This window comes from Anastrepha obliqua, chromosome 1 (assembly GCF_027943255.1).
Source record: "Anastrepha obliqua isolate idAnaObli1 chromosome 1, idAnaObli1_1.0, whole genome shotgun sequence".
Lineage (NCBI taxonomy): Eukaryota > Metazoa > Arthropoda > Insecta > Diptera > Tephritidae > Anastrepha > Anastrepha obliqua.
This window is the reverse complement of record NC_072892.1, coordinates 42772094-42780737: the sequence shown is the minus strand read 5'-3', so window position 1 is coordinate 42780737 and position 8644 is coordinate 42772094.

The following is an 8644-nucleotide window of genomic DNA, read 5'->3' as shown; positions in this document are numbered from 1 at the left end:
CAGTTAGAAGAATGCCAACAGCTGGTGCGTTCCTTGGTGCTGGCATTTGGGCTGCTAACGTGGGTGGCATTGGAACGCTATTATGTGAACGATATAATGCCCCATTTCCTCAGCAATATTACAAGGTTACTGATGCTCTTAAGTGTGGCAAAAATAATAACAAATTAAGTGTAAAATAAATCAAATTTAAAAGTGTAATGGAAATAGTATGCTGAAACAGGTTCATCTAATACTATGGCGAAAGTTTTTTACAAAAATGTTAAGCTAATAAATTTGTAACTGAGATTTACTCATATATTGCTTATACGCCGTGACAGTCACCTTGAATTAGTGTATATGAGTGTTGCATACAGATAATAGAGTTAGGCATTGAACTTCAGAATAAGCTTGTTTCTTAAAAGGCATACGACTGTAAGAAGTCATTCCACCATGAAAACGCTTCTCACAAAACCATATACCAATCGGCACCCACATAACTTTGCGGCGTACACCATCAGGGGGACCTAACAAGATGCTCAACATAAAAATAGAGGTGTAGCTTGACCGAAGCGTCGTATAAAGAATATTGAGGTCTATAGTACCCATATGCTACTATCATTCAGCATATATATAGAACATTCTGCAGCTGGTATATAAAAATTTTTCAGTTTGTCAAAAAGTCCTTCGTCTAAGTAAAAATATTCATATTTTGCCCACTTCATTAATAAAAATTCGGCCCAATCTAGTATATCTGACTAAAAACTTCATCGCTCTGATTTTGATGAAGTCAGTTTATATAGTGAAGCTGCTCAACTAAAGGGTGGTTAAATTTCAAGGGCCAATGTTGAATGCGAACCACACCTGAACGTCAACGACACCGTTGGACTTCTTTCTTTGGGGTTATTTAAAAGAAAAGGTGTACGTCGATAAGCCAGCAACAATTCAAGAGCTAAAGGATGAGATAATTCGGCACATTAACCGCATAGAACCTCAATTATACCTCAGCGTCATCGAAAATTTAGACCATCGGATGGAGGTGTGCCGCCGAGGCCGATATTTCGTTTCATGCGTAATTGAGCCATACCAGTAATATCACAATAAAGAAAACTGATAATAATTTCTTAAAAAAATTGTATTTTATTTAAAATCAACACCGGCCCTTGAAACTTAACCACCCTTTATATAAATAAATAGTACCATAAAGTGGGCAAAGTACGAGTAGTTGATCAGAAATAACTGCTGGCCACTTACATAAACGAATATGCTCTCCCATATCTTTCAACTATACGGATACGACTTTACAGCGTCGCTAGTAGTTGCAATGCAAATGTGAGTCGATTGCTGTGAGAGCGACCAGAGCAGTTAAAAGCGAAGTGGAATTAAGTGAATCAATTTGGAGACCGGTGCGGTTGCTTAGTATGTGGTATTTTTCTAAATTCTTATTCTTAATAAATAAATATTTTATAATTTATACACTGACGCGCATAATTAGTTATTTTATTTTAAATACTTACCATATTTTTCGAGCTATTGCGTTGCGGAATAAGTTCGTAGCGTTTTTACCAAAGACTTTTACTTAAATAAAAAACATTAATTATATCAATAAGTTAATCAATTACATATTCGCAGTTGCTGTTTACAACCTCCTCCTACCCCTCGTCTAATTGGTTAATTCCGTTTCGCCAAAAATCGCCTGGCGTTGTAGTGAAGGAGTATTGTTTGATCATGTCGGTCAGATCTTTTCAGCAAACAAATTGTTGTAAAATAAAAAAAAAATATATAAAAACGCTATGAATGTATTCGCCAATTAAATAAAATGTATTTGTTATTTTTATTTTATGTATATTAAGTACATATTATTAATGTTTTAAACAAAATCAAATAAATTAAGACTTGGAAAAAATATACAAAAAATTAACTGGAACAGAATTTATGAATTGTTCTTGTTACGTGAAAAACCCGAAAATTAAAGCGTAGTGAATCAATTTGCACCAAGCATTAACACAGCTTATCTAAAAATGTAGTTACCAATGCAATAACATCATTCTCACGTACTTTGTTTTTGCCCTAGTGTAGTTTTAATGCCAAAATTTCAATCAGGATATAAATAAACAATCAAAGGAACAGTTCCCTTTAAAAACCAGCAAATCACAAGAAAGAAAACAAATCCGCTGCTCTAATAACTGCACCTTGTATGAATCTACATTGGCTATTCATTTGCAATGCATGCTCGTCACTGAAAGTCATTTGATGTCACTAAAAACAGCAATAACACTAATCCTTACCTTACCTTAATACCTTAGTAAGCTCTGAAAGGTTTTGTAAGCAATCTAAACTCTAACGTCAACCGAAAGCGAATCAAGGTGTAGTTACGGGTGGATGTTTGTATGTATGCATGGATTTTCATGTGTACATGTATGTATGTACATATATTAGTGAGAATAATATAAAAAACTCGATGTTGTCCTTTTTTTCAAAACTGAATTCTACCAAGGTGCCCCTGGTTACTATCACGCGAATAATATTTGAACCCTTATATGTGAGCTGGATATGAAGCTTTCTGAGGGCTGCCAAATTAAAAACTAAAAAACTGAGAACAAAACCACGTTAGCACTAATAAACACATTAAAAAAAAAAAAAATAAAAAAAAAAATAATTGGCGCGTACACTTCTGTTAGGTGTTTGCCGATCTCCTCCTCCTATTTGTGGTGTGCGTCTGGATGTTGTTCCACAAATGGAGGGACCTACAGTTTCAAGCCGACTCTGAACGGCAGATATTTTTATGAGGAGCTTTTTCATGGCAGAAATACCCTCGGAGGTTTGCCATTGCCTGCCGAGGGGCGACCGCTATTAGAAAAATGTTTTTATTAATTTTGCTTTCACCGAGATTCGAACCAATGACCTCTCTGTGAATTCCGAATGGTAATCACGCACCAACCCATTCGGCTACGGCGGCCAATAAAGGAGGGCTTTCTCTTCCTCTGCTACCACCAGCTGGTACCGCATCGAATACTTTCAGAGCCGAAGCGTTTGTATCCATTCGGACGACATGACCCAGCCAACAGCAGAACTAATAGCGCGGTTGTAAAGGCCGATGATGTCAAGATCATCGGCATACGCCAACAATTGTACGCTCTTATAACAAATTGTGCCTGAGCGATTAAGTTCTGCAGAAGAAAGAAATCACACGACAGCGAGTCACCCTCTCTGAAACCAAGTTTGGTATGAAACGGCTCGGAGAGGTCCTTTCTAATTCTGACGGCGCTGCTGGTGTTGTGCAACGTCATCTTACATAGCCGTATTAGTTTTGCAGCGATACCAAATTCAGACATCGCGGCATTTAGGTAACTCCTTTTCGTACTGTCGGATGCAGCTTTGAAATCGACGAAAAGATGGTGTGTGTCGATTCTCCTTTCATGGGCCTTTTTTTTAAGATTTGGCGTATTGTGAATATTTGGTCGATGGTGGACTTTCTAGGTCTAAAGCCACACTGATAAGATCTAATCAGTTGGTTTATGGTGCGCTTCAGCATATCACACAATACGCTCGCTAAAACTTTATAGGCGATATTTAGAAGACTAATTCGCGGTAACTGGCACAGATTGCAGGATCACCCTTCTTATGGATTGGGCAGAGCACACTTAAATTTCAATCGGTAGGCATGCTTTCATACGACCATGTTTTGCATAGAAGCTGATGCATGCACTTCACCAGCTCCTCGCCTGCGGCTTTGTTGCTTTGTTGTCGTTTAGCCCCTGTTATCGCTATTCTCACCTCGTCATGGTCGGGTAGCGGAACGACAGTTCCGTCGTCAACGACTGGGGCATCGGGATTTTCACATTCTCTGTGACATGCGCAGCTGCGGCTATTTAACAGGTCCGAGAAATGTCACCAAAGGTCACCAGATCGCCGTTTTTGTTCTTACAAGAAAACGCCCCGGTCTTAAGCTCCTCCCACTCACGTATCTCGGCTTTTCATTTCTTTTTTCATATAATACGTCTCTCTTCCTTTTTTAGCTCTCTGTAGCGATCCCACATGGCTCGCGTTGCGCCCGATCGCAGCGTGGCTCTTTTCTTTCTGCGGCAGCATTACATTCCTCGTCGTACCAACTTTTTTTTCGGGCTCGCCGGAATCCGATTTCTTCTTCGGCGGCAGTACGTAGGTAACGAGAAATGTTGCTCCATTGCTCGTGCATGCCGGTTTGTTGGGCAGTACTCTCTGAGAGCAGGAGTGAGAGTCAAGTGGCAAATCTTCTGGCTGTCTGTTGTGATTGCAGCTTTTCGATGTTAAGCAGTATTTAAGTTTTTAGCTGCACAGACGCGAGTGCGTACTTTAGCTGCAACAAGAAAATAATCCGAATGGGTGGTGGGTCCTCGGATCGTACGTACATCTAATACACTAGAAGCGTATCTACCATCTATCACAACATCATCGATCTGGGTTCGCGTTTTTCGATCAGGGGACAGCCCGTTTGATTGGTCTATTTCCTTATGCTGGAATCTGGTGCTGCAGATTGCCTTGTTTCGGGCCCCGGGGAAGTCGATCAGCCTCAACAGTCCGTTACCGGATGTTTTGTTGTGCAGGCTGAATTTTCCGACTGTGGGACAAAAATTCTCTCCTTGCCCACCCTGGCGTTGAATTCGCCAAGTACGATTTTTATGTCAAGGCGTGGGCAGTGTTCATAGGAACGTTCCAGACACTCATAAAAAGAATCTTTGGTCGAATCGAGACGCTCGTCCACCGGAGTGAGCGACAGTGCTTGGCGACGAAGGGAGAGAGACCCACAACAAATCCGACACCAAATTTGGACTCCTTTACTTGGCAAGTGTAGTAAACGTCGCAAGGTCCTATGTTTTTTTGTCTTGTCCCGTCCATCGCATCTCTTAAGGGCTTGTGATGTCAGCCTTTGCGGGGCGGGCTGCACCCAGTGCACAACCAGCTATCCTGGGATGTTTCGCCTTCTCACGTTGGCTCGCGCCCGGGCGGATGATCGGAAGCTACTTAGAGAATACTTGGACTAATCCCGGAAGTTGTGAGCTGCTTGAACCTACTACTGCTTTTGTACGAGTTGCTGAACATAGTCTCAGCTTTTAATAGAAAGAAAAAGAACAAAACCTTAAGGAGTATTTCCAAAAGTTTTCAAGAAAAAGACATTTTTTTTCAAAATTTGAACAAAAAAAAAATTACATGATTTTTTAGAAAAAAATTCTTTTTTCTTTAAGAATTTCGTTAAAAAGTTTTTTTTTTTAATTTTTTTTCAATAATTTTTAACTAAAAATTATTATAAAAGAAATTTTTAAAAGAAAAAAATATTTTTTTAAGTATTTTTTTCTAAAAGGAGATATAAAAAATATGTTTCTTTTTAATTTTCAACAAAAATTATTTTAAAAGGAATTTTTAAAAGAAAAAACAGAATTTGTTTTAAAAGAATTTTTTTCTAAAAATAGAGTCTATTTTTTAAAAAGTATATATTAATATATTTATAACGATATTTTATCTTTAAATTTCAAAAAATTATACTTGTATAAAAATGTTAAAAGGGACCAAAGATATTTCACTTTAAAAAACTATATACCAAAATCTTCGGCGGTGAAAGAATCAAAAAACTATTAAGTTTTTTTCAAAAATATTATACTCAACCCAACAAAGAAACCTATTTTAAGAAGAAGTGACGAAATTGTCCAATACTTGGATCACTTGACATTGAATCGCTCTAAAGCATATTTTATACATAATTTTTTTCAAAATCTTTCTTCAATACTTATCAGAGTTACCAAGCTTGCATATGAAATTCTCAACAGTTTCGCATCTAAATTCATGTAAGCCCGTATTCCAATATCGATACACAACACTCACGTAAAGTCGCATAAATATTTATAATATAATTCTTGTGCATGAAAATATCTGCATATAAATAGATTTTCTGTGTGCATACGAGTATCAGTGGGCAAACCTTCGTTGCTATTTGTTTGTTGAGGTCACATTGTAACTCACAGTCATTTATTGCAATTATCTGCTACCAAGTTATGTTTGCCTTTCGTAATATGCAGCAGTAAAGCTTATTTCGAATTGATTTTAGATCCTCGCTTTGGTGCCTGCGGTACCTACTAGATTCCTGCGGATGACCTACGGGTATACAGTTCAGATATGTAGTTTCTCTTTCTCATTAAAATAAATTTGTTTGATGATGCTAAATTACTGATATGCACTCAATAACTTTCCTTGTCTCTCGAGGGGTGAGTAAAAGAAAAATGTATTGTATAACATTCAGCAATTCAGTCAGAGCACTTGTTTCTCGGCACGCATGTCATTATTGAAAGTTATACATTTTATAAGTACTAGGGAAATACAAAATGAAACGGAAAATAGGTATTATCGATTACAGTGGATGGTAGGAGTATCAGCTTTGAAGGAAACATCTTACTATAAAAAAATGTGTTTGAAAAAAAGCACTTCCGTAAGCGACTTTCACTGGCGCCACGAGGTCTCTTTCTATCGCTTTTCCATTAACTGAAAACAAGTGCCTTAAGGTAGTAGTTTGTGCTTTGCAAAAGATAAAAAATCCACCGGGGAAGCTATGTCTCAGGGCATACGATAGTTGTTCGATATTATTTTTGAAGTTATTAAACAGAAAGTAATTCACTTTGATAGATTCGTGAGATTTTGTGCTATTGTTGTGTATTAGTCTTTAATGTCTAAGTTTTTTCACATAACTGTCATTTGAGTAAATTTTTAGTAAATAATAATATTTTTTTATTTTTAGGATTCCGGAATTTTCTGGATTAGTACCGGAATTTAGATATTCATTATATCGCAAGAACTTAACTGGAAAAAAATACATTAATATTTGAGAAGCTCTCCTACCTTAACCCTTCCACTCCATAGTGAAGCATAGGGCCACACGCCATATAGTAAACACTGTTGAGTTTAGTTTTCCATTTAAAGTCAAAGCTATTGCATTAGTAAAAAAAACAAAATATTGATTTATGCACTTCTGTTAGGTGTTTGGCCGAGCTATCCTCCCATTTGTCGTGTGCGTCTTGATGTTGATCCACAAATGGAAGGACCTGCAGTAATAAGCCGGCTCCGAACAGCAGATGGTTTTTTATGGGGAGCTTTTCTATGGCACAAATACACTCGGAGATTTGCAATTGCCTGCCGCTGTTGAAAAAAAATGTTTCTTCATTTTGATGTTTCATACACGCAATTCGATCCTACGTACTCCGAATGTTAGTCACGCACCAACCTATTCGGCAATGGCGGCCGTCACATATCAACATATAAAGTAACTTAAGATATATCGAAAAAACTGGAGGAGTCTTCTGATTCTGCTTTTTGCGTGGCAAAACTTGTGTTAAATAATTTGAAATGATGAAGTCAGAACTTAGCACCTGTAGCGAATGGCCGTTGACTCATATTATTTTAATATTATTTGATACAACACGAATATCAATTTTTCAGTTATTTGAAGAATTGAACTTTGCGTACGAAAGTCGCAGCTGTTTTCGGTCATAATACGCACAAAGTGCTTCTTAATTTTGCTTTTTTGCTGAAAAAAGAAATTTTCTATCCAAATGTAATATGTTTCGTAAGAAATGACAGAACCTGAAAATTTCCGGATTATTGAAACATAATCTTGATACTTTCGAGACTATGGGATTAGCATCCCTTGTCACCACGTACGAGGGGGGTTCAAAAAGTATCCGTGTTAGAAATGAAGACACTATTTTTTCAAAACTTTGTTTTTTATTTTTCAACATAGTCCCCTTTTAGAAAGGCACACTTCTTCCAACACTCCGCCAAAAGTGATTTACCGAACGATACAGCACTTTTTCCATCTCAGCGAAAATTACGAAATACGTCTTACTCGAATAGTTGCCAAATCCTAAGTAACCCATCAGTGTGTCTGAAATTTATTTTACCGTTGTTTAATAGATGTCAGCACACGCTGCTAGCACCAACTTCACTGAGGACCGCCCTCTGTCATCAAACACGGGTACTTATTGAACCGATCTCGTGTTGATAAGTTTTGATTTTTGACAATTTTTTTCTTTGGCTGTGATGCGCATTTTCTCCATAGAAAAATGTCGTGCATTTGTTAGACAATTTAAATGAATAATAAACATTTCGTGTCTTGCTAATAAGTTCCCGCTACTTTTTTTACGTAATTCAATTGCGTAAATTACTGAAAACATATGAGCACATTATATGTAATAAGTGTGCTATGGCACGCATAAGTATTGAACGTAATTGATAGAACATGAAACGTTTTAAAGGGAAGCGAATGGCTCCTCAATGGTATATACATTTTATTGGCTTGTGATTGCGACAGACTTTACCAATTTTAACACGTCGACGTTGAGCAGTCTATGATGTCTTAAATTATCGATTTTAGTGTAGCACGTACAAAAATTACTGTATGCTGCGTGTGCTTTCCGTTTCGAAAAACAAACAAAAAAATGCGTGATACTAAGAATGCAAAGTCAGCTAAAAAATGTATCCCAATCAACGAATTGATAGAGTTTGTAGTACTGCACCATGTTATATAAATCATCAGTGACCCAGTATGCATTCTATACCAGCAGCTGGATCTACAAACATTCGCTCCATTTACTGTGGGCAAAAAGTAAGGTGAATTTGGTTGTAAAATGAAAAATCTTTATTT